General features: G+C 36.2%; 1 protein-coding gene across 18 annotated transcripts in view; it reads left to right on the top strand.

Moving 5' to 3' along the window:
- Positions 1 to 27533, top strand: part of FOXP2 (forkhead box P2) — a 414481-nt gene that overhangs the window by 313330 nt on the left and 73618 nt on the right. The window contains exon 2 of one of the 18 annotated variants that reach the window (XM_090137460.1): positions 14765 to 14835. The exons of the other annotated variants lie outside the window; for them this stretch is intronic. The gene's annotated coding sequence lies outside the window, so the exon portion shown is untranslated. The remainder of the gene's footprint in view (positions 1 to 14764; positions 14836 to 27533) is intronic. 18 annotated transcript variants of the gene reach the window in all.

Raw genomic sequence — 27533 nt, 5'->3', positions numbered from 1 at the left:
AGAATTTTGTGCTTGGTACATGGTAATCTTTTAGTATTTTGCTTTGTACCGTACGGACTGCAGGAATGACAAATTCTAAGTAGTTCCAGAGGCTTTCTTAGTCCCACTGCAAATAAACTAAATTGCCTCTTGATGGCAAAGTGATTTCTTTCTCTCAAAATGCACTTAATTGCCAGCAACTTAACTTACACTGTGCAAGTAGTGAGTATCATCAGTTTATAACCTCTGAAGATAATGTCACCACTGATAGGAAACAAAAAAAATGATGATCTTTCTTTCAAGTATAAAGCTACGTCAGGCTCATTATTCAAATCTTAGTTGAAAATATCCTTACCAAATCATGTTTCATTTCTCCACTTCTTTATTTATTTGGTTGGTTGGTTGATTACTTATTTATTTTCCTTTTTCCAAATTCTGATATATAGCTGGTTATCTGCTATATGGGTCCTTTCTCTTGTTAATCTCTTTGGAAAGCAGTGTATGAATAGAACTTGGTTAAGGCGGAGCATTTGATATGTTATTGATAATGTGAGATATCTGTTGACCAGCTGCCTATTCTCATCTAATTTAACTTCTTTTCTTTGCCTAGCAGTATCAGCCATAAACTGGAATTTGTAATTATTTTCATAACCCTTAAAGAAAATAGTCTTTGATTCTGCAGCATATAATAAGACACAATCTAAACTATAACAACATAAAGTTGATATGTAGCTATGTCCTGGGCAGTTTTAGCAGTGTATTGGCAGTTCCTTACATTTGCTTACATTGCTTACAGAACAGACCTTGTTGGAAGCACACTGTGAGCATGGAGCTCTCTGTGGTGGTGCTCACCCCAGGCTTCCCCTGCCCAGCAGTGGAATGATCTTTTGCTGTCAAACTAGGCTAAATGCTACAAGGTACAAGCTCAGCAAGTGAGCTCCATATCTTTGTGCTACCAATCGTACAATAGCAATTCATAAAACACTGGCTTTGTCCAATAGAAACTGAAGATGGAAGGTGGTTTCCCTAAAGTTTTGAAGTAGTCGTAAGGGGTTTTACTTTCATAAAAAATGAAGAGCTAATTTGTAATATAATTCAGTTTTTCATAAACGTTGCATCTGGTTTTGTATAGCTTTTCTCTGATTTTTCTTTTTTCAGTTGGTTGTTTTGCTTTGTTTCACTGTGAGACACATCAGCTGCTCATATGTAGTTTAAACTGATAAAGAGTAATAATTTATACCACTTGCATAGTTAATATTCATTTTTTTTTGTTTACTTAAAAGCTTATTGTTGAACAGGGTGATAGCTGATAATGATACACATAGAAGAATGTGGAAAGTCATGTGTCTCTTGTGGGCTTTGGTGGACATTGTATCTCCATGCAGTACTTTCAATATGTTCTCCAAAGTGTAAAGAAAGGCTGTAAGTTATTTAGGTGATACTAGATTGTAATTATAAGTTGTTTTTTAACAGCTGGTTTTAAAGGCCTTTATTTTAATTCCAAAATAAAAGATGAATATTATAATAAAATATCTATTAGCATCCCCAGCTAACCAAAATCTATAACTCTTTTTTGATAAATTATGCACCACCCAAATACCTTATTGATTTCAAAACACAATGCTAAATTTGCAAGTTTAAATGAAGCCAGGATTAATTGAAGAAGTCTGTCGCAGTTTTGACTGATCTTCTTCTGTCTGTATGCCACCAAACCTGTGTATCTAAGCAAAGATGTCCTTTTAATTTGTACCTTGACTGAAAGTATGGAGTGGATGTTACCTTCCCCTCATGTTTTCCTGTGTAATGCAGTTCTTTCCTTTTAGGTTTTGGATATTATGTCTTTTCTGAAAGTGATTGGTGTCTATAGCATCTAAATTTCATGCAAAGAGAAACCAACAAAAACAACAATTCTTTAGAATTCATTATTCTAGTTAGTTATTGTACTAATTATATATATTTTTTAACTTTTTCAGCACCTGTATTGATTGTAGAAAATTAAATTGTCTCTTAATTGTAGGCAGAAAGAGTGGAGGAAGAAAGGTTTTGATATTTACCTTCTGCTTCTGTCACCGGGCTTTGACTCATTCCTGAAAAGCATTAGATCCATTTCAGATTTTATTTACAGTGTACTCTGGAATTGGTTCTGTTTTGCAATAGAGATGCATCTTGAATTAACTTCTTCAATTATGCTTAACACTTTTCATTCACTTTACCGTGTGCTTAATTAATCTTGTCCTATTATTTGCTCCTTCTTTTGCTATTTGGGACACAATCCTGCAATTACTAGCTGATTCTTGTCTGAAAGTCATAAATGAAAAATGTAATGCCAAAACTGTAACAAAATATGAGAGAGTTACTGCATACCAGTTTCCTATATTTCATTCTAGCTGCATTAGAATTGCTTTGGGGCAGTGCAAGTAAGTATCAAGTGAGTGGATGATGTCTCGAACAGTTACTTGTACTTCAAGTATTGTTAGACATCGTTCAAGTAAAATAGATAAGCACTGCCCTAAACTCTCCAAAAATTGGTAATTTATTTCCCAGTCATAAAAGTTTATGTATTTTGACCACTAGGCAGGATGCTAATGATCTGTTTCATAGGTATTTAAATATCTGTGTACACAAAAGTGAGTGTGTGTTGTTAGGTTACATCAAACATCTTACCAGATCCGTAATCACACCAATATATATATACTGCAAATCAGCACCTGTTGTGGGGACATTGAAATGGCACTTCTTGCAGAAAGTGTTGGTTCTTTTGTAATTACAGAGAGAAGTTTTGATTCAGGGATCACTGGCAACTTCCTTCTTTTGTCCGCTGAGAAACTAATGCTTCATACCTGCAAGAACAAAACCTGGTATTTGTTTCATACCTAATCTGTACATAAATTATAACTGAAGGTAACTTTTCGCAAGTGTTTAAGGACAGACTCCTGGATACAGCAAAACCCCTCACTTCTTATCAGCCATCTTTTTGACTGAGCTACAGTGCCACTAATAGCAGCGATTTTGCCAACTGTACACTTACACTGGATATTTTTTTATTATTTTCAAAAAAATTGAATGACTTCTGCTGTGAAAAGCGAATTGATGGGCAAAGTTACGTGAGAAAATAAAATTGATTTTATGATCAAAACTGACAAATTTGATAAAAAGTTCATACTTGAAGTTGCTACTTTCTTTCATTGACTTCTTCTGCTCTGCCATTGATTTCATCTACCTTACACAAATCTGTAAGCTCAGTATGTATGCTTTGCTCAGTATGGAGTTCTTCTATCCTTGTTACATTGTACACTTTGCTGGTTTTCTTTATATCCTTCTAATTCAGAGAATCTTTACTGCAGTTCATCTAAATGAGAAATTTAATCATCATCTTTGTGATTTGCACACTGGATATCATATCTCATAGTAAAAAAGAACAAATAAAGCATGCCCCATTTTTCTAATGTCAATTTTTGGATGCCAGAGGTCTTAAAAGCCAATAGGAATAATCCATCCTCTGCTCCCCTTTCTCTATCATTGTCATCTCTTAAGCTTGGAGCATAAACAACTCACATCGTTTATCTGGGTATCATTTTTAGTCCCCACATCCATAGTAAGGTACAGATTCTCAAGCTGTGTACAAAGCCGAAACTCTCATACAGGTTCTCCACATTTCAGTTACTACAGCTGGCCTCTTTTCAGCACATGACAAATGTCATCTTGTCTCCTCGCTGCCACTGTTCTGCACAGATTATTTCCCTAACATCTCTCTCTGTATCTTTCCCCAGTTCCCCTTCAAAGCATCAAGTACAGGCAGTTTGTTTTTAGTTTTATAATCCTTCACAGACTGACTTCATGATACCTATTATTCTTCATAAAGTAGAAAAAAAATGAGCCATTAATTTCCTACTTTTAGATTTTCAGATAAGCCCTATTGTACTTTCTCCTGTGCTGTCTGTAATGATTGCAGGGTACCTCATTATCCTCCTCCAAGTCAATCATTCAGACTTCTCCAGTTGATGTATAGAAGGCTTAGCCACATATATTGCCTTCTATCATGACAGGTATTTCCTATCAGTCTGTCACTGTCATCATTTGTCTTATACAGGACAGTTATTTAACACTGTGTTTGTGGAGTGCCTATAGTTTGTTCCTGGTCAGCTATGTGGGAGCCTTCACACATCTGTGGTACTGTCCATGCTGCTGCTGCTGCCTCTAGAGTCTTTCATCAGCCTTTGTGACTTACCATGTGCACTGAAGTGCTGCATTCTAACAGGATAAAGTAAGGCCTTATAATTAATTTTTCTGCATTACTGATTCAGCTGGAAGTTTTTGGTGCTCTGACCTTTCTGGGAGACAAATTGTGGTCGTCTTCGCTGGCCTCAAAGTTTACTGACTTTGCAGAGCACGCACATCTCTGCTGAATTACTGAGAATTCCAGTATTCTTGATCTCCAAAATAAATTTGTTTTTAAAGTAATATCAAGGGATATGATTCACAAGGACATTCAAAATGCCTTTGACACAGTCTTTTTCAAGAGATTATTAAAATAACTGAATAGTTCTGGGTTAAAGTTCCCTCATAAGTTGGAAACACGCAAAGAGACAGAAGATAGAGTGGGAATAAATTGTCAATTTTCAGAATGGCAAAAGGTTAACATTTCTGTCTGCCACTGACCTGTACATTAGAAGGCATTGTTTAATATATTTATTAATGATCTGGAAAAAGGCCTGAATTATATGGTATATGTCAAAATTTCAAGTTGACCCGAAAACTTATTTAGCCTTATCAGGATTTGAGGTGACTTTGTGGCCATCCAGAGGAATGTGGAATGGCAAGTAGTGAATGTCATGGTGGTAGAAGAAAGACAGTATTGGTTAATACAATACGTTTTGAGGGACTTGCATTGTCCGTACATTAACTGCTTACATTGATAATTTCACTGTTTGCACTGATTGTTAAAAATTAGTTTAATGACAGGATGTGAGAAGGAACACACTGTCTTCTTGTGAGCAGACGCAGAAATCCTTTCTCACTGTACAGTACAATTGAAACAAGGAAACATAATCCTAGATATATGAAAATTGAGAAGTGTGCTGACAAAATATCATAATACCATTTTTAGTTTGAAGTATGATCTCATGAAATTATGCTGAATTTGGGATGTTTCATTTTAATATAAAAATACCGTTCAATTGCCTGAAGAAGGATCATTTCTTTTTTTCTGTGTCTCCACAGATACTTCCATTATGCACTCCCACTATTTCAGGCCGTATATTGTGTCTGTGTGTAACTCCTAGTAAAGCTGTACTTTGAAAGCCACAGGGGAATGTGGTTTCATCCCCATTCATATATATCTGTGTGAGTCTGCTATACGTAATAGTTTTTATCAGCAAGCTATTATTTCAAAACCAGGGTAATATTTTTAGTATGTAAAATATGTTGTAATTGGAAATGATATTTAGATTGTTTATAAAAAATATTAATAGAAATTATTAATAATGCTGATAATTTCTTACTTCAGGAAGAAAAAGATTTCCCCATAATGTTTGTGAAATTTCTTTGTTCCCTAAATCTTGAGCAGATAAAACAAACTTGCCATTTTAAAAACTGATGGATCTTTAGTTCCTAAAGAACATGTTAGCAGGTTATTTACCCAAATCAATTACCTAAAGTATGGAAATCTGTATTTGTACAGATAAATGAGTGATCTTTTTAATATATGCATATATATGGGAACATTTTTGTGAATTATCCGTAGAGGCTTTTTTCATGTTTTGCTTATTTTCATAGTGCTTTCTTCTGCTTTAGACTTGATCTCTCAGTTCTTTCTGTTTTGTTTGTTTCCTGATTGTAGACATTATTAGTCTTCGTTATTCGTATTTCTGGAGCACTGTAGCACTTGCCATCTCTTTGTTACTGCATAGAAAACTCTTAACATTTGATGAGCTGAATCTCTTCTTCTTGGATCAGTTGCTTTGGAGTCTGCACAATTCCTGCCAAAAATGTGTCCTGTTCAGTTGCCTAAATTGATGTTTTCTTGGGATTCTTTTTTAGTGCATGAAAGCATGGGACTTCCAGTCATACCCCAAGTTTCCCATTCTGTCTCTCTAGGCTTGGAGTCCGTGCCTATGAAGATATTTTTTGATTGACCTCTTTAAAGTGGAAATCATATCACAGACTCTCCAGATACTGATTCTTTGCTTCTGTTTTGTTTCTTTTATTTTCTTTGTATCCTGGGACTACAGTAGCCAGTGTTTATGCGTAAACTGGAGCTTTACTCCACAGAAGGTCTTCTGTTCCTGTCTAAAGAATGTGTAAATTTCATCAGACTAATTGCGGATAGGCTAGGTCAGGACCCTGAAAGATGAATGCCAAGATCATTTGGATGCAGTCCATAGCAACCCTGTGATGATCAGATCAGGAGGGACATTAAGGATAGAGATTAAAACGTCACTCTCTAAATCCCCTACCACTGTCCTGTTCTTTGAGAAAACCACAACAGTGCTTTGCGATTTCCATGAATAATCTGTTGTTTTCATGACAATATAGCATTTTTTTGTCAGACCTTGATAGGAAGTCTCACTGAATTTCTTTAACCAGCTCCTTTCCTTGGACTGACTCTGATTTTAGGATGTCATACTTTTTAAATCTGAAACACTTCCTTATTCAAATAAAATTTATTCAGCTACACAAATCTCTCAAGTTTACTAAACACCCAACTCGTACCATCGAGGACACTCTTTAGGATCATAGAAACACAAAGGTTGGAAAAGACCTCCAAGATCATCTAGTCCACCCGTCCACCTGTCACCAATATTTTCCCCTCTAAACCAGGTCCCTTAATGCCATATCTAAACATTTCTTGAATATCTCCAGAGACAGTGACTCCACCACCTCCCTGGGCAGCCCGTACCTTACTATTCTTTCAGAGAATTTTTTCCTAATAGCCAACCTGAATCTTCCCTGGCACAACTTCAAGCCATTCCCTCTCATCATAGCGCTAGTTACACGAGAAGAGAGGTTGTCCCTGGGGGTTGGACTTAATGATCTTTTGAGATCTCTTCCAACCCCTTTGATTCTATGATTCTGGGTGATTCTGCGACCCCAACAGCTTCACCACAGTCTCCTTTCAGCTAGTTGTAGGAAGCAGTAAGGTCTTCCTTGAGCTTTCTCTTCTCCAGACTGAACAATCCCATAAGACTTGTGCTCCAGAGCCTTTACCAGCTTTGTTACCCTTCTCTGTACACGTTTCAGGGCCTCAGTGTCTTGTAATGAGGAGCCCAAAACTGAACACAGTACTCCAGGTGTGGCCTCACCAGATCTGAGTAGCAGGGGGATGATCCTGTAGATCTTTGGACCATTTTAGAGGTGTCCTGTAGATCTTTGGACCATTCTCCCTTCCATGCTCTAGAAATTGTGACTATCCATACATTTCTTACTAGAACTCGTTAATAAATCTCTGGGTGAGAAACTCACAAACTACCAATAGAACAAAAAATATAGCAGAAGCTGCACGTAAAGCCACATGCAAGTACGCAAAAGCAGGATTTCTGGAAATTGAATACAAAATGTTGAATTTTTCTAGAATGAAAGATTTCGTGCAAAATAGAGTGCCTATACCATCCATAAATATGCCAAACTACAGGCAGAGCTCGCTGTAGTGTCTCTGCTTGTCATGGATGTGGCACATTTTCAGTTGAACTTCTTTGATGCCTTTTGTGCAGTTATCTGAAGCCTTGAAACTGTACGGGAAAACACGTTAAGAGTAGTGGGCCTTTTCCTAACATGTGTGACCAGCATAAACTGCCAAGTGCATCATGAAAAAAGGAAAACTTATTTAAAAGAGCATAAATAATTGTAAAGAAGATTAGGGAAAAAATTAAATCAAGATAAAAAAAAAACAAGGTGTTAATTTTTGAAAGAAGGCATATTCTCATCAGATTTCAGCTTTTTTTAAAGCCTGTTAAGTATTTATCCACATAAGAATAATTCTCGTTAATAAATATAGTCCTTTAGGACTTAGGATATTCGGCTTGTCTAGAGTGTGTTGAAATTGGCTTAATTTGTCTATAAATCAGTGGCTTCTTTGTTTCTGTTGAATCATTCTGCCACAGAGATAGACAAAGAAAGCTGTAATGGCAGCTGTGGAAATGTATGTAGAAAGTTACTGTTTGTTTGTCATTAATCATTTCCTGCATTTGAAATTGCACAACAGCTGAAGGTAGCAGTAAGACTGCTTCCCATATTAAGCATACTTGCAAAGTATGTTAGTTTTTGAAGCATTTGTCATGTAAGTATCGGAAGAAAAAAATAACATATGATAAGGAGATACTATTTATTACAAATTTTCTTATTACATTCATCTTTTTACCATCTCGCTTTACTGTAGGACACTTTCTTTCTTGTGTTTTTGATCTCTGTTGTTTTGTTTTTTTTAACCAGCTGAAACTTGTTCACGTTTACAAGGCAGGTTAAACAGTACCCAGCAGTGTCAATAAAGCAAGGAGCAATGCCGTTGCAGGAAGGATGGGGAGTGTCCTGCATAGCATTTTCCACACTTCCAAGCAGTGTCCTCTTGACCTTCACTTTAACTATGAGACAGCTACTTTTATCCATGTGCTGAGCATTCTACCAGAATGGTCACATCTTTAATAAGCAAGACATTTACACAGGAATGGCTGAAGATTGACTTCAGAGCCTGTTTTCTTTACCAGCTTGCTGCGTTCCTTTATACTTGAAAAAGCTGAAGAAATGATTGTTTTCTGCGGGACCTTGCACACAAGGGGTTTTAAGGAAAAATAAGTAGTCAGCCAGAAGTTTACTGGATGCTTTGCTGAGCAAGATGGCTTGGAGGAATAAGGAAAATAGAAAGGTGGTTTTTGAGTTTTCCCAACCCAGGCTTTGCTGTATTAGTTGTATAAACATGACTGATTTTTTTTAAAAGGGGAATATGCCCTGTAGAGGTGGATAGTGATAGGACAAGGGGGAATGGTTTTAAACTGAGACAGGAGGTTTAGATTAGATATTAGCAGGAAGTTCCTCACACAGAGGGTGGTGACACACTGGAACAGGTTGCCCAAAGAGGTTGTGGATGCCCCATGCCTGCAGGCATTCAAGGCCAGGCTGGATGTGGCTCTGGGCAGCCTGTTCTAGTGGCTGGCGATCCTGCACATAGCAGGGGGATTGAAACTAGATGATCTTTGAGGTCCTTTTTATGATGAAGTGTAACACTGAAAACAGTTACCACAGGTACCAAAAAAAAGAAGGCTTGAAAATGCAAAGCTGGTCTTTGTTATGAACTATTTGGAAAATAAATAATTTTGTTTTTAGAGTGCCAGTATCTTTTTTCTTCTCCCAAATGGAACTATATAATGAGCAACTGAAAGTGTTTTGCAGCACCGCAGATCAGAAGGTAAGAGCCTTCCTTAGGCAGGTTCCTCAGATGTGCATTCATCTGTGCTTCCCTCAAAGAGCACTCTCACGTAAGCTAGATACAGTGTAAACTTCATGCAAATAATGTGTGCATCCTCTGAGATGCCACATCTCATAGCACCTCATCCAGGCTTCTGAATATGTTGTTTAAGTCCCACAGAGTACAAGAGCAGTGATGCTGAACCAGCTCCTGCAACATGTCTGTGCGACTGCCCAACCCAGGTGTGTACATAGGCTGGGGAAGGTGGAATGACAAGGCAGGATAAAAAGTTGAGGTCCTTCCCTTTTACATTCTCCAAGCAGTGTGAAGCTTCAGAATACTTCCTTTTCAAAAGCATGAAATAGAGTTTTCTCGTCTATGAATTTGTCTAGTTTATTTTAAAAGCTGTTTAATTTTTTTTCTTGCACATTCTCTCAAAATTTTTACTTTACTTCCTTTTTTTACTGCACTGAGGTCCTGCTTCAGTACCTAATCTTGTTTAACTTCAGAGAAAATTAAGAAAGAGAACAATGTCAACATTCCTATCGCAGGATCAGACATCTCAGATCCAGCTAAGGCTCTCTGACAATGCTTCAGAAGTTGGAGATCAACTTTTTCAGGAACTGAAACCTGGCAGATTTAAAGTAGGTTTATAACATTACTTAGTTACAGTGAAATCATTAAAGTTCTGTATTGTAATTATGAATGATTTCACATACTCGCAAATCACTGCACAAAAGCTGACAGGACGTGACTGTGGTGTCTCTCTTCAGTCACCCTCGTTCTCACTCATTCAGTCTGTTGTTCTTTTTTCCAGTCATCTGAATTTGGAAGTGAGGACTGTTCTTTATTTTCAGGATCTTGTCAGCCTCTCAGTCTGACTCCTACAGATGGGATGGATATAAATTTCTCCTTCAAGCAGACCAATTAGTTTCTGTAATTGACTAAGAAGTATCCTGATGACAGCTCTCTGTTATGCACAAATGCAAAAACCGTAAATACCATTTCTCTCATCAACATTTTTCTTCATGGTGTTAAATTTTAAATAGTAGTAATAAAAGGCTCGTATAGATCAGTGTATGTAAACTGAATATTGCTGATCAAATGAGCAGTATTTGGAAGATAAGGCTCTTTCTTCTCTACTGTGTTGAAGTTGATTTTTCTGATGAGCAAAGAACTGTCATGAAGAGTTTCAACAGTTTGCCTCCTCAGATAATTTGTTTGCAGAAGTAAGCACTCAGATTTATCCAGCACAGTTTAATTCTTCATAAGAAACAGTTTGAAAGCACTGTTAAAGCTAATCCGTGCAGTCTAGCTGATAGATAGCCATCCGTGATTTTATTCTGGAAAGCTTTTGAAGACTGAAGTTTCTGGCTGCCTTGGAAGCTTACTGAGAAGAGTTTATCTTGGACATTGCTTAGAGGAATCCAAGCCATGAAATCACCTAACTTGGTTTGTTCTGCAGGAAGAGACAAAGAAAAAAGAGCCCTCATACGAGGATTTATTTTAGTACCATTTACTTCTCAGTGCTCATTTTATGTTTAGATGCCATTTATAAATATCTTATTATCATTTGTTAAATTTTGTGACAATTTATACCACGTCTGATGACTGTAATTCATGCATTAAACATGCATGCGTACTTTAACAGTATTTGCATCTTATAATATGCTTTGAAACAACTTGTCATAGAATCATCGGTTAAACATTTATTTTGCAAATGCATTTTGTAATGTGCTATGGTAATAAACTATAAAAAGTTGTCCCAACATGTAATATTTTCAGATGGATGAATAATGCATAACAAATTCTAACTTCATTTAAAATATGACCTCTGTGTGATGAAATCTGATACAATGTCTGGATTTATGGTGATCACTGAGTTGCGTGAGGTGCTGCCTGCTTTTTGATTAATTTCAGTAGTTGATAAATTCAAATTAATCTGTAAATATTTACAAAATAATATAGTTTTCTTCTTTAAAATTGTATCTTATTTCATTTTTGTCCAAGTAATTAATGTAAAATACTGTAACAATCCCCATCCTTCTGTGAACTAATTTTCATTCAAGTCATTTCTGGAAATTCAATTCAATTCTGAAATTGATTATCAAAATGGTGATTGTTACCTTTGCTGGCTGGCTAAGTTTGTCATGTGTATCTCTAACGAGGCCAGACTTACTGTCACACCTAATCTCATAATCTGTGTGTATCTGAAGGGTATATAATATTTGAAAAGTTTGTACTGAACTATTACACAATATAAAGCATGTATTTAATATTTGCTACTTACAGAACTATATTCAAAACATGAATTATGTAGCTATGGCTATAAGAGTCAGTCTGGTGAGTATCTGACTTCCCGAAGTGTCAGATTTTTTCAATAGTTTTTTTTAACATGCGTGTTAGTACCTAAATTTCCTTGGCTGTTTCCTCTGTCTGTATTGGTGTGTGTGTGGACATGTGTAGGTTGTAAAATTTTCTTTCTTTTTATTCCTGAGAGAGTTTTTCTTCAAAACTGAAGGGAGGGAGAGGAATTTGAGGGTTGTTTGTTTCTTCAGGTACGGTATAGGGTATTTGGCTGTGAGGTGTGTTTGTCCTGCGATGGAATGAAATGATTGAGGCTTTCAACAGCGTTCTTCATTCATATTTGAATGAAAGCTAAAGTGAATGCTGTTTTTCTTTTGCTGTTCATCTGGAGTAAGATTTAGGGCATCGCTTCTATCTGATGCAGGCTGAATTTATGAAGTCAATACAGAGTAGTCTGTTTTTACATCTGTTTAACATAAATACAAGTGACTGCACAGGGCACATAATAGTTGTTAATTGGTGTGTTGGAAGGGGGATTTATTTCACCGAGCATTCGATGGTTACACCATTCTCAGCCTTTCACTGTAACAGTTAGGCTTGAGAGCCTCGTCACCATTCGTAAACAAGACACTTCCGGTCAACACATTGCTGTCAGTGCATAGTCAACACACTTTTAAGAGATAGATTTGGATATCTAATTGGGATTTAATAAAATGGGCCACAGAAATTCCTACTTTTATCATTTGATTATATAGTTAACCTCAAACTCAGATGTACTATCTTTAGCATGGGCTTTATGTGTTGGACATAGCAATGTCCCATTGTCTCTTTTTTTTTTTCTTTCCTTCCTAATAAATTACTGCTTATGAAACAACATGAGCTCACTGTCGATAGAGCTTTTCCTCTTCCCACATTGAGCGTATCAGACTACATTCTACATCATCTAACATACAGTGTTTAGATTGAATAAATTGTTAGACCAGTCGTGGTGAGAATAATAAATTCAACTTCAATTTGTTATTTTTTGTTAATGTTTCTCATATGGGGAAGGAGAGCAACTAATTCCAGCTGGTATATGGCAACGTGGCATCTATCCTATCCCATCAAGACTGGAAAATAGTCATTCAGTTTGACCTTACGTGCATTCATGAAACTTCAGACTAGTTCTCAGATCTGTGCTTAGTGTTATGGATACTTTAGCCACCACTTCTCCTGTTCTGCTGAGTTAGTCTCATATCTGCTATATTTTTCTATTTTTTTTATTATTTTAAAAGAAAATAAAATGCAACATTGTTTTTGTTTGTTTGTTTGTTTGGCAGGAAAGTTTTGCTTATTTTTTCATCCATAACTGATATTTTTAGAATCACATTATCTTCTTTGCTGATCTTTTGAATGATATTTTTGACTGCCTTTTTTGGTAGGATTCTGATGGATTCTTGAGTTATTAAAAATATATATGTGTCTATAGCATGGAACAGTTCCCTGAATTTCTTAGTTTTTATCTGCTGTATATTCACCTATTATCAATCTCATTACAATTGCACAAGAAATCAAATAAATATCCATATGATGTGATGCCAGATTTTGTTTTTTAACCTTGCCCAGAGATTCTACCCTTCACTTTACTTTTGCTATCTCGGAATTCCCTCGTCTGTATACACTATTCTGTGCTTTTCTTGTTATTTGTCTAACTCAGAATGTCTGTAGTTTGGATTTCATTGCATTCCTTCTGCTCTTGGAATTGTTTTTCTTATTATCAGATAGAGATTTGCCTACAGTCTAAAAATCTGTTTGCTCATTGCATGTGTTTGCTTATACATGCGTATGTACAGAGGCTCTCTTTTCACTGGAAGCCACAGGGAGAGGACAAAGGGCAACAAGTATCACTGCACAGGGAGGGATTTTGTCTTCATATGAAAAATAAACTTTTTAAGTATAAACAATCATTCCTGGGAATGGCCTCCCCAGAGATCTGGTAGGACCCCCATCACTTGAGATTTTCAAGATGCAATTGGACAGGGTGCTAGATAATCTCATCTAGGCTTGCTTTTCCCATGAATGGCTGGACCTGGTGGTCTTTTGAGGTCCCTTCCAAACTGGGCTGTTCTATGATTCTGTGATTCTCAGTACATATTTACATTAGCAGATGTCATATGCAATGCAAGTACAAATAATAAACGGCAGTGCTGTTTGTAATGCACTTTTTTTGCTGAATTTACCAGTCTGTTTCCTTCTGTTGTTCTGAACTCCGTTCTTAGCACTAATTTCCTAGGGTAGTATTTTCTGTTTTCTCCTATTTTTTTTAGCTCTTACATGTCAGTTCTCTTCCCAAAAATACAGTGAAATGTGAGCCAGAAGGGGGAACATTCAATCCAGAATTAGTGACAAATTCTGCATTGCGCTGAAGCTAGCAGTAGGATCTTTATATCACAGGTTAAGAGAAGATTCCACCTGCCTTGTAGATCACACACTTGATTTAAGCCCTAGGACAATAAGATGCAATAGATTTTCAAACTATAGTACTAAGATGCATTCAGAAATAATTTTAAAGTTATTCTAGTATTTCTAAGTTTATTCTATGTGAAAGTTATCAGACTCCCCAGACTTAAGTTTTAATTAAAAAGCAAATTAATGAAAAAAAGCTCTGTGATGAATTTTAACACATTTTAAAGATTTTAAACTAGATTGTCTTTTATATACATTTGCTACATACATGACGATGTGATGATGTAGAAGGGTTTTATTCTAGTTTTGTTTGGGAGAATCTGCATAAATCACATATGGTTTCCCCATCTGTGAATAATGTGGCAACTCCAAACTCATGCCAGTGGAAGCATCATACTATCATACAATCTACTGTATATAACATACATAAACACTTTTAATGAGGTAGGTGATACTCATAATACTGAAAGTCGCTTCCCTCCAGGATTGAAAAATGACCAAAAAATAGAGGTCACTTTTCTTGCCTCGGGAAAAATAGATCAAGAAATTAAAACTTCAATCAGTATCTATAACCCTAATATGTATTTTAATGTGCTGCAGCTTCAGTTACCCTCAGCTGAAGCTTCTCTATTTCAGCTTACAGGGTCTTGTGACCTCAGCCCATAGCAGAGTTTCAACACTAATAGCGACAGACATCTTGGATAAATGTAAGTGAATTTTTTCATCATTTCTATAGTTTCTGTCCCTCACATTCACTTTGGGAACTTTGTTTTTCACTCAGGGTTTAGACACGTTCCTGGCAACACTTCTATTTTGTGCCAAGTAGCAGAATTGTCTGCAAGTAGCAGTGAAACAACCAAATGGTACTCCTTGGTTTTCAAACATCACAGGATCAGACTGATCATGTGCATGGAAATACCAGTGAGATGGCCATGCAAATTTCGTTTTAGCTGTTACAGCTTGCAGTAGTTTTCATGATCAAACATGATAATCTGCAAAGGAAGAAGTAATACGAAGTCTTTGGTCATATAATCTTATTTTGGCTAACGCTAAAGGTGAAATATTGGAGAATTCAGAAAATATATTTCCAGTAAAAGGTTTATCTTCTTCAATCAGCTTTACCATTTCAGTTCTGCTTCAAGTCAGATCATAGTAATCCATCCCCCAGATTTAGCTATTGCCTAAGTCTGCTGTTGAAGCTGGGAAAGTTTATGCATCACATATAATGTCTGGGTAACAACTTCCAGAACTATGGGATAAAGAAGGATGGGTATCTCTGCGGTGTGGATTTCTGAGCAATAAGAAATTTAGCAGGTACTGTTGAAATCGGTGTTTTTTCAGCAGCTGTTATGTTGCTGAAATAGTGACTGCTCTATGATCCTAATTCAAACAGAAGAAAATAAAAATAAGATTATCCATTTGGAAAATTGTGTCATGTGTGCTGATAGCCTTATGAAGCTGGCATTTAGTAGTAACCTAGAAGAGATACCTGAATGTAGGTATTGTTTGGCATTTATTCCTGAATTGACCTTTGCCTGGATTCACCATTTGAGAATAATGTGACTTCTCTGACCTGTTGAATAACCACCCCACCCTTCCATCTTTTATTTGTTCGTAAACATAACTATGCATGACACACTTTAAAGTCTTATGTTTTTCTTTACATGGATAGGTTGTGGTTGCCTGGTAGCACTGTAGTTAAAATTGTATCTTTATATGGTCTCAGGTGGTTGTTCAAATGCAGCCTGCGCTCTTAATGTGGTTTCATAGGGTGTGTCTGTAATGAACTACATGAAAAGAAAGCAACATATGTGCAGTAGCTAAAGCTAGCAGAAGTGAAGCTGCCTCCATCCATCCCTCTTACAAACATGTCATCCAGAGATATGTAAGGGGCAGTCTTGTTTTACCTGCAAAACCAGAGCCAGCTCCAAAATTATCAAAACTCAGATCTTCTTGCAACTATGCATTTTATTTTAATATCTTCATAATGAATGTGACACCAAATCGTCTATAGCAGGATGCAGTAGGGCTGAAGGTAAAATGTGTAGAGAAAGCAGTTTGTGAATGTCTCAAATCTCAGTATTTCTTAAACTTCAGTTTGCAGCGTAGGTGGGATGGTGGTCACTGTGTTAGCCGCACCCAGAAAGCAAGTTGTAAAATAAATTGCATGTCCAGAACCTACTCTTTTTTACTAAAACTGTATGATGTAAGAAATGTTTGTTTGGTTCTTAGTTACTAAGAAACAGCAGGAATGTACTGGGCCATGAAGAATAATTCCTCAGATTTCTTTGAGTACACAAGTTAAAAACTTGCAAACCTTGAGAACTGAATGTCCTCAATGATAAAAGTTTTATAATATTTACCATAAATGTTCAATTAATTTCAAAAGAAGGTTTTCTTAAACTCATCATTACGTCTGAGTCAATGACAGATCACTGAAACCACAGACAATAGGAAAAATGCACACATTTTAAAAGCGTGTGAGAATACAATAAAAGATGAATTTGTGAGGGATTTTGTGGAATAAGTACTATAATGGTATCAGTTTCAAAAACAGGTATATCTATATTCATGTCAAATATCAGTTATGTTGATGTAGCCATGTATGCTAACATAAAATCATTACTGCTACAAGCTCAGTCCTGTATTTTGCTATCTATTTGTCACTGTAGTTTATGTGACATCTCCATCCCATTAAGTGATATGATCCTTCTGTAGGAGAATGATCCTCTGCTTTGATAACTGTCTCGGTCTTGTAACAACATCAAGCTTATTGAAATAATAGAATGATAATGTGATTCTATATGTCTTGTTAAAACAATATTCCCAAGATAATGGACAGCTAAAATGTGTTTTATTTCCTGTTTTTATTATTTATTTTGCTCTTGCAATTATTTTTGAGCTGTGCAGAGAGACCCAAACTTTGTTGTGTTTTTTTTGTTTGTTTGTTTGTTTTTTTGCTGTAATATATAGCATGCTTAACATTTGGCTGAGTGTAACAGTGAGGCTTCAATATCTCATTATTTAGCACTTCAGTGTGTTAAACAAAGACTGTGAAATACAGCAGAAAGCAATGTGAAAATATATGTCAAAGAGAGTGTGGGGTAGCATGCTTAGAGGTTGTATGATATGAAAAGCCTGATGTTTTAAGATACTCAAAAGCCAGGTGCTCAGAAATCCAGATCTGGTAATCCATTTCACTGAACAGATACAACATTACTTACTTTGTATGTGATACAAACTTTAGACTTCTAGGAATTTTTGGACAGTCATGTTTCCAAATGTCTGGTTAGTGCAAGAAAGAGGCATTTGTGCTCCACAGTAAAAAGTGTAAACTATCTCTGAGGGTTTTGTAGTGGAATTGAAGTAACAAAGGTACCTAGTGATGGTTCTTTGTAATTGTCTGCATCCTGTGTATAGAAGGCAGAGAAATTTTAGACATTTAATAAGGAACTGAAGTGCATCCCTGCAGTATACCTTACTGCAAATGTAATGTTTTATAGCCTGGAATCTTCTTTTTAATGTTCCATGCTCAGAGAAGTCCACATGGTCAGCGTAAGATGGGAGTTAGGGAGATTGTTTTGTCAAAGGTCTGTGCACCCGGAGCTCCCTCTGAGTTCATTTCCAAAAACCATGCATCATGTAATCACCTGCAAAGTAATGGAGAGATAATAATCATTCATTTCTCTCTACCTTTCCATCTTAAATTGGGAGATATGCTTTGATTTCCTTCAAAATTGATTTGCCTTAAAAATTACTTCAGTATGTCTTATGTGAAGCAAAACTTAGTGAGAATATGGCTTTAGCCTCTTTAATGAGTTTGCCATTCAGAAACTCCCAGTGATGACTGGGTCATAACTACTGAGAAGAAAGAGACAGATAGAGGGATGTGTGCATGCACATCTAACTCCTAACTCCTTCAGCAGCTCTCTAAACGTGAGTGTTCCAACAAAATGGCTCCTTCTCTAATTACCCACATGGGCTAAATGCATTTTCCTTCCTTCTTTAGGTAAATTTTGCTTTAATTTCCTTATGTTTGTTACCACTGTTTAATATTTGTATAGCCTTCATTAGGTTTATAGAGAAAATAAAGATAGCCGTCATTAACAAGTTAGGTAATTGTCCTCAACTCTTGTTTTAAATCTCTGAGTTGACCATTCACTCTTATTTTCTTCTCTTTAAAATTCCTTCTAGCCCTTGTGACATGCAACGTGATGTGAATGCACATGACACTCCTCAAATGAAATAAGCTGGAGTTTCTTTACAAGTTTTGTAAACTGATATTTTGGCCTCTGTAGGGTTTGCCAAAGTAAGGAACTATCCCTCTGGAAAGCCAGAGTAACAAAAAAACTGAAATATTTTAACAGCATCAATACAGTTGGTCAGACAGCAAATACCAGAGCTTTATTAACATTTACAGTCCTTTTAATTATTACTTCTCACTGCTAAAACAGTCTGGAATTTATTCCATTAATTTTATATTTAAAAAAAAAAAAAAAGATTCTGACAAAAATGAAACATTTTGACATTTTTCATCACATTTTTAATACGAATCTGCTGAAGATGGATAATGTCAATATGAGTTTCATCTCAAAACAAAACTTTCATTTTGAAATTTCCTCACTAGTACTTTATAATTTTCTGTTCTAAAATTTTGATTGTAAAGGAAAAGAAAATCTGCATATGAAAAAATAACAATATTTTTAGCCATTTAGAATTGCTTGTGGATCAAAGAAGTTCCTTTTCATGGTCTTGATTATTTCTAATTTTTTATAGCTTTGAATTGGACTATTTTTCGGCATTTGTGAGCAAGAGGGAAACAATTCTGTAGCACATTAGCTGTGTTTCTATTTTTGGTTTCTGAAACTGTAGCTCTGAAAATTGCTTTCTGGAAGGAAAATAATCTTTCAGTCATTCATTTCAATTTAAAGGCAGATCTCAGTGTCTTCTAGATTTGAAGAGCTGTGGAAGCTCTGGTAAATCGTAAACAGCAATACTTAATTTTTCTCTTATGATGAGTATTGTGTGTGTACAAGCAAACTGTAACACTGCCTTCAGTCAAAACAATAATGCAGGTGATAGTGTATTTAAAGAAATACTTCCAGACTTTCTGCTTCATTTGCTGTGGCAACTCTATGGCAACCAGTTGTTGTTACTGTTGCTCTTGGTAGCAAAGCCAATGCCAATTTCAACTCCGTACTGTTTTCAGAGGTGGATCTGATCTTTAGGTAGAAATAGATAATTTCTTATGTTTCTGAGATAGTTACAGTCAGGCATAAAAATAGAGGATGAAACTTTATTTAATATTTAGCCAGAATTTAATAGCAGAGTAGCATTGAAAATTATTTGTCTTTACTATTACAGAGTGTTCATTTTGACAGTAAATTGCATCATGCATAATCATGAGATTTTCATACTAGTAAGGACATGTCTACAAACAATAATTGTCTTTAATTGACGCAAAGGAAATCAGATGTCAAGTAAATTCTGGAAAGTAAGCAAAGCAGAGCATTGGAATAGCTGGAGGTGTTGTGGAATCTCCCTTGCTTGAAGTTTGCAAAGCTGTTTTGGGCAAACATCTGTCACAAATGAAACAATTTATTCTGCTTTTGAAGACGGATTGAGTTTGCTCACTTGCCAAAATGTTCTCTGTCATTTTGTCCTGCAGTTAGCATAATAATGCTTTTCAGAAGAAGTATTTTTATTTTACCTTATTTCTTTTCATGAAATGAAATTCAAATTAGATAGCTAATCAGTGGTTACAGTAATTATTCCTATATGCTTGTTTAGTGTACATAGGCTTGTTTGGTTTGTTTTTATGAGTAATTCAAAACAAAGAAGCTACATCTTTTACTCTCAGAATAAAAATCTGAATTTTATTTGGACAATCTCTTAGTAGTTTCTTTGGAAATTCCCAATTTTACATAAAAAACGAGAGGCAAATACAAGTTAGTACAGATTCATATTATTCACATATGTCTGTGTACTTCCTAATCCAGTGAGTATGGAGCCAGTAGTTACCCAAAGTGAAACAAATAAGAGAAAAGACAAAATTTTTGTCAGTTAACCAACACTTCAGACCAGCCGGACTCTAGAATGCAGATCACCACTGTGGATTTGGCTCTTGTCCATGTGCTCAGTTATGATTGGAAGGGAACATAGAATTGCTTTTTTGTTTGTTTTATGTTTGTTTCTTTGTTTTTCCAATATCCTTTTTTTGTGGTGTGCACTAATTTAAATTCAGTGTTTGTTCTGTATGGGACTCAGCTTGAAGTTTGCAGCTTCTGTTTCTGAATGAAAGGTCTTGGAGGCCCAAAACAATGTTGTCTCTTGGTGAGCTTGTTAGAGCTTCTCATTTCTCTGCAAATGTTGCATCATAAGAACTTCAAAAATTTGCATACTTTTAGGTAGCCATGGGGGTGCTATATGTGTTTTTCTATCAGTCTCCAATATGTAGTAAATCACAGTTCTCATCTTCTTGTGAAAGGAAAAATAATACTTTTATTTAATAAATATGTAGCTACATGCTTAACAAAAATACATTATTGAAGTAATATGTAAAATATTTTAAGGTAAGTAAAGAGGATATGGTCAAACATTGCAATAATCAAACTATTATACCTATACAAAACTGGAGAAAATGTGTTCCTAGATGCTACACCATTATTGTGATTCATCTTTAGAATGAGTTAGCTAAAATGAAAGTACTCTGCCTGTTTTATTTAAAGATCCATGCTTAAAATGACTAATTTTATAGCATGTATTTTCTGTTTATGTGCCTATCAGTTTTAAACAGCCTTTTATATGCAAATGTGTGATGACAGTTCTATATTCTGTGTCATTTCTCCACTAGAGTTTTTCATGCAGTCGGAATAATCCCTGAACAGATATTTATAGAGTTTTTACTGTTATTTTGACAAATCAGACATTGTTATTAAAATTATAAAAGAAAGTAATTTTAATACTTTTTGCACTGGAGTTCTAAACTTTTCAAAAAATACATGTTTCTCAACTCTACTTTAGTAAACCTCTTACTGAAATTGTCTTTTTTTTTTTTTTTCTTGGTGTATGTATTAAGAAAATTTGTACTTGGAACTTTTTTCTAAAGAAGTGTATCACTAATTTTCCATCATTACTTCTTCTTCAGTCATTCCATTGTATGTGCTTGTATGAGGTTGTGTGTTCCAGTGAGGTAATTTGTGAATATCACATGCTCTACCAGTACTAAATTTGGCTCCCCTTGGAGATAGATAGATTTCTTTGCCATACTTTTCAATATGATGGGACTCAGGACTCTTTTCTGTTCTGATTTTAGTAGTTTGCAGAAACAGATGCCTTGCTCCAGACGCTGTGCTCACAAAGTGAAGAGATGGGAGGATTTCAGATCTTCAGATCTGAGCAGTGGCTGAAGAGAGTGCTGCATGGTTTTGAAAGATAGCTGTAAATTTGCCTTATCTCTCAAGTAATGCTTCTTAATTTGGTTACAAATGTGGGCATTAACTTAAGCTAAAAGCAGAGATTGAGGAGACCGAATACGGTGTTTCTATAGTCTTGAACAAAAAGTCATTGGCAGGTGACATAGAAAGACAGTGAAAGGACAGAGACACTCACCTGTGTCTAATGAAGGAGGTGACATTTCAGTAAATGGAAAATGTTTAAATATATTCTGTGAGTTGGCAGTCTCCCAAGACTGCTGATGGAAGTCTATTTGGGTAAAAGAGCAGGTATAGAAGAAAGCTTCTTTGAACTGTTTTGAGCAGTTTGGATCAGGGACCAGTCCCAAGTCTGATGGGAATGACCAAGCTAGCAGAAATGTCCTGCTGCTGGAACCATTGGCTTTTGCTTCTTTTAGACCTGTTCTTGGCATTTATTTCCTCCAGTTTATTTGCAAAGTCCCCTTATACTTTCAGGATGTATCTGCGCTAATAGGATTACTGATTTGGATCTTCTAAGCTTAGCAAGAGATTCCTGGTGCACAGAACAGGGAACTGAGAAGTTAGTTTTCTCATTTTATTGCCACTTTCACCTAGGAGCCCTGCAGCCTTCCAAATGGACTAACAAACAGTCCAGATTCATCCTACCTAACCTAAAGGCATTCAACTTTGATATGCCTGATCGAATCAGAGTCTCACCTTTGTGTATAGTAGAAAAGAGAGATAGATATAGCCAGTGCTGATTTGACTTGAACTGGATCAGTCCCCAACTTTTCATATTGTCTTTTGCTGCCTGGAGGAAGTGCCCAGGGCAAGCAGACGTGTCAGTCAGATGCTTAAAACTGTTCAACACAAACCTGGTGTAAGAGTCAACTTGTTCATGATAAGATACTATGAAATTATTAAAATGATTATTCCAATAAGGTTTTTGTTAGGCTGAGATACCTTACAGATGGCTCCCTGATGTGATGCTTTTGTGTGTTCATCTGAAACATCAGCTGTGTGAGTTAGAGTGAGGCAAAGAGAGAGAGGTTTTGCTGTGACAAACTCGTGGTTTAGTTGGTGTTCACTGGATCTCATTTTGCTTTTTCAGTTCTTCTGCTTCATAAGCAGTTTATTAACTGACACAACATTTCTTTATTAAAGTTAACTAAAAAAATGGAGTTACTGTTCTGTAATTCTGTACTGTTTACTTAAGAATTAGGCTAAAAATTACTGAAGTTAATAATACCCGTGTTATCTCTTACCAAAGTGCCATATGATGCCATAAAATATCAGAGACAGAAAATTCATTACGTATACCAGGACAGGCCTGACTGCAGTTCTCAAACACTGAATTTGTCATGCAGATAACATACTTGTATGTATGCATGATAGATAGGAAAATGGCATGAGACATGCAAAAATGTGTATTTTGTATGCAAGCTTGGTTGTATTTTATATAGAACAGACTCCTTACATTCATATGATGCATCACGAGAACATGAAATACCTCAGTGGGCTCATGCAGTTGTAAGTGCCTATGCAAAGCATGTATTTTTGCAAGAAATGAATGAGAAACTGAACAGGAGATGATCAAGTACATAATACCTGATATGTATATAGATACCAGATGTGGGGTTCTGGGAAATTTTGAGAATTTTCATCTGAATGAAGTAATGCTAGGGTTGCATCAGGATACAGTAGTACAGTAGATCATGTGAGACCTTCCAAGGAGCCTTGTGGGGTGCCGTCCCCCTCAGATGGAGTTAAGGTTGCAAAATGTCTGTTACATTTTTGAGCAGAAAGATAGCTCGGGATAAAATAGCTTTACAGCAGTCCCTTGTCAGTGTGTTACCACTGCAGATGACACTGCCGTGGCACTAATCATGTTTAGAGCATTTTTTCAGACTGGCATTTGGGTTTGTGGTTGTTTCTGGTGAAGGCTGTTCTATTGTGTTGAAACACATTGTGGCTTTGACATTATTAAAAGTATCAGCAGGATCTGGGCTGTTCTGTCTGCTGTTTAGCAAATAAAAAATAAGAATTATCTCAGCTGTCTATTTGACAGTCATTGCTCACGTTCACATGGGAATATGCTTTCCATGGCTTCATATTCTTCTCCAGATCTTTTGAGATAATTTTTGTAAAATGCGTCCACACAACTGTTAAAACACACAAACCCTACTCAAAGTGTTTTGCATTGGGTCATTTCTTTTCCTTTTAAAAAATCCTCTGTATGATTTTTTACTGGAACAGCATCTTAGAAATGAAGTGTAAAGCCCATGTATTAATTCACTAAGGATGAATTCATCCATTTTCTTCCTGTCCAAGAAACCTTGCCTTTCCATCATACACCCCGAAGACACATAAACAATAAAAGTGCTGACAAATTACTCTGTACTCCACAGTGCTGTTTTTCAAATTTTAACGAAGAGCTATTTTGAAATTGCTGTAGAAAGTTAAAGATTTCCAAAATGACATGTGTAAGTTGTATGGCTAGACAAGTGTTTGTTGTTCTGGTTATGGATTCCCTTGACAGTATTATTTGCTGTTTTCTTGCTGTTTTAATTGATGGCAGGGACTGACAATCTCAGAGGTCAAAAATGAGTTGGTTACTGCCAAGGAGGAAGAGGGAGAATGTGGAACTGAAATCACTGATGTCCCACTCAAGGTGGCATTGATGCCCAAATCATGATGATCCAGGTCTCTTATCTTTCTATGTAAACTGTCCTTGAGTGGGTTCTTATGTCTGATACGCAGTAGTTACAAGGAATAGAATTCTGTAGCCCGTGTGCTGGCTGCAGTTTTTACCTGGGGAACACGATGTGAGCTGGAGATGAAAGTTGTTGTCTGCCACTTGTACACATACTGAGTTATTTTGCTTCTGGTGACAGTCGTATGCTTGTTTGGTGATGAAAAAGTAAAGAATAAATTTAAAGGCTAGTAAAAATAAGTTTTTGAATATTCTATTAAAATAATTATTTTTATTTTCTTAACATCTAATTGATCCTATAGTAAGCTAGGGAAAGCAAGCTAATGTGCAAATCAGGCATATAACTTTGTGGCCAAACTACATGAGCATAAAGGGTAACTGGAGAAAGCCCTGTCTCCTCCGCCCTGTCTTCACCTTCCTCAGAAAAACTGAGTGTTCTACACGTGAAATGTGCTCAGTGTCTCTTCTACATCTTGAAGGCCAGGGTAACTGAAGGCTATTGGTGCTCCTGTGTCCTGCATCATGCAGGGCTGCCAGAAACAACAGGCTAGCACTTGTAAAAGGGCATTTTCACTCTTGAGCATATTTATATCAATTTCTGCTGAGGTTGCTGAATTCAGTGGTCTCTTCCTGCATGCTTGTAATTATAAATGCTTAGATGGGGCTCTGGATTGGCTATTGTCCAGCTTGGAAAATTGTACCACATGGGTGTTGGTTATGTATATTCCAATAATCACAATATTCATAATTACACACTAGGCCCTGATTTATTGTCCCATTTTTGACACCTAGTAGAAACTGTTGCTTTCTGCTAGTTGCTGGTAGAGGTCTGCTAGCTAGTTAGTGAAAAGAGGGGATCGCATTAAAAGTTGGGATCTTAAATATTCAAAATTGTGTTGGGCTGAATTGTTTTCTGAATTTGTCTCTTTTTGTTTTTACTATTTAATGACTATCTTCAGATAGGTGGAGTTGTCTCTATTTTCTATCTGCAAGAAGAATTGTTTGACACTCCTCTGCTTTAAGCTGGAAGAGAGCAAAAGACAAGTTGTTCTGTGGAGCTTTGAAAGAGATTTCTGTTGGCTAGTCTTTATTTTCCCTTAAAACACAAGCTCTTTGAGGAGATCAGTGCAATCATCCACTTCTCAGAAGCCTTCAGCCTATTGCATGTTTTACAGGATAACAAAAATGCAAATACAGAAAATGTTTAAGTGCTGCTGTAATTGAGGTAACTCGAGGTAGAGTTTGCTTTGGGAATTCGGAGAAGGAATATTTAAACTGGCTTGGATGAATTTTATTAGAAATTTAGAATATCAAATTAAATCACTTTCAGATAACAAAAAAAAAAAAAAAAAAAAAAAAACAAAACAAACAAACAAACAAAAAAAAAACCACACAACAGTAGAACCTTAAGTCAGCCGAAATCAGTATTTCTGAAAATTTCCAAGGCTGCCTTGTATGTATCAATAATAGAAATTATCCCATAGTTTAGCACAGTATGCTGATTTACTCAAGCATCCATCTAAGATTTTAAAAAAGCTTTTTAACTGTGGTATATATTTACTGAGAATAGTCCACTTCCACTCTGACAATAATTTTACTGGTTCTGAATGGCTGAGCATGTGTAGTCCTCTGCTTCCTCGCTTCTGTGGGATTCAGCAGCACACCAATGCTATGTTCTGTGTCAGAAAGTAAATGAAGTACTCTCATCACCTAATGTCACATGCCTAAATTTAGTAGTTCCTTGCATGATTCATGGGGAGGAAGCTCTCACACAAAACAATTCAAAATTCAGAGCAGAGCTCAATTTATTCCATTTGAGTTGCTGTCTAAAGAAGCTTTTCTCTTAACTATATAAATAGTAGATAGATAACTCCTCCTAAATTGAACTGTTAAGGCTACATGCTGTGATGTACCTGGCTGCAGACAGTCAGTGTACATGCTAGCATCTTCCTTTAGCGGGGAAACAGTGCAGATAGATCCAGTCCTCCATTTGGCAGATAGTGCAGTACTTTCAGAACAGTAGTTTAGACTGTAAGCCACACAGTCCTTGAGCTTTCTGTAAGTCTTGTAGTTCATTATGATGGTAATTTTTTATGAGGACTATAGCTCATTAGAATCTTGACTGAAACTAGGAATTATTATTGGCCATCAAATAGTTTCAGCTGGCAGTAATTCCTGGATGTCATTGATCAGGGGCGAATTTGTACCAATGACCTAGAGCTTCATATCCCATTACTCATATCTTGAATCCTTAAAGCTTTAGATGTTTGCTCTTGAAACAGTTTAAAAATGGGGAATATGTTTGAGTTTCTGATTTATTTCTTGCTCCTGTCGTATTTAAAATTCATGTATCGATGAGGAGTCTGAGTATAAGTTGTTGTGTATGTGAGTTAGACATAACCTTTTATATGCCTGACTTTTGCATGGCCTGGATTATCAGAGTGGAGAAAAGACACTGTATCTTAAACACAGCTGGAACATTTTGAGCTATGAAATACAACATGGCAGAGTGGTAGTCTGAGCTTTTGGCTTATCCGGCTCACAGGTTTCTGCATTTCAGACTTGCAGTATTTGTATTTCTGTTCATTCCTGCCCTCTCATGGAAGAGGTGGGACACTGGGCAAGCTGAGTTCTTTCCAAGGAATCTAACTGCCTGTAAGACTTGGAAGTGCAATTTGCTGAAAAGCACTAGGTAAGAATACAGAATTTGAAATCCATTACTCTGCACTGATGAGGTTTATCCTGAAGAACCTTTATGTACGCTGACCATGGCTTGAAAAATGGTATCACGAATCCAGAGTGTTTTTTTCATTCAGTTATTGTATTATATCCAGCGTAGCAGGAAATGGTTTTGCATGACAGTACACATGTAAATGTCAATGCCTATGTCATTTACAGTGTATCTGGGCGTTACGTTAGATTCAGAATGATCACATTGGAGCAAACTGTCTCTGTTACACTAAGTAAAATGTGCTTAGTAAAAATTGCTAGCAATTTTTTTCTAGACATATAATGGCATGGTAAGAATACAAAACAAAACTACCAGAAACAAACCATTTCTCAAGCAGTAATATCTACAGGACAAGTGATCTAAATTGCTGGAACAGGGAGAGTTCATCACTGCACTGCAAAAGCACTTGAAATATAACCTAAAGGCAAGTGAAATACTGATTCCAAGCTTTGAAATAACAGCAACAAATTTACCTACAGACAGAAGATGCATGGAAGCAATAAACGAATTATACAAGTCTTACACATGCAATCTGATTATTCTGAC

The sequence above is a fragment of the Phasianus colchicus genome, chromosome 1, assembly GCF_987193195.1.
Source record: "Phasianus colchicus chromosome 1, bPhaCol1.hap1.1, whole genome shotgun sequence".
Taxonomy (NCBI): domain Eukaryota; kingdom Metazoa; phylum Chordata; class Aves; order Galliformes; family Phasianidae; genus Phasianus; species Phasianus colchicus.
Note: the sequence above shows the minus strand (reverse complement) of the source record. Positions and strands in the feature narration are given on the sequence as shown.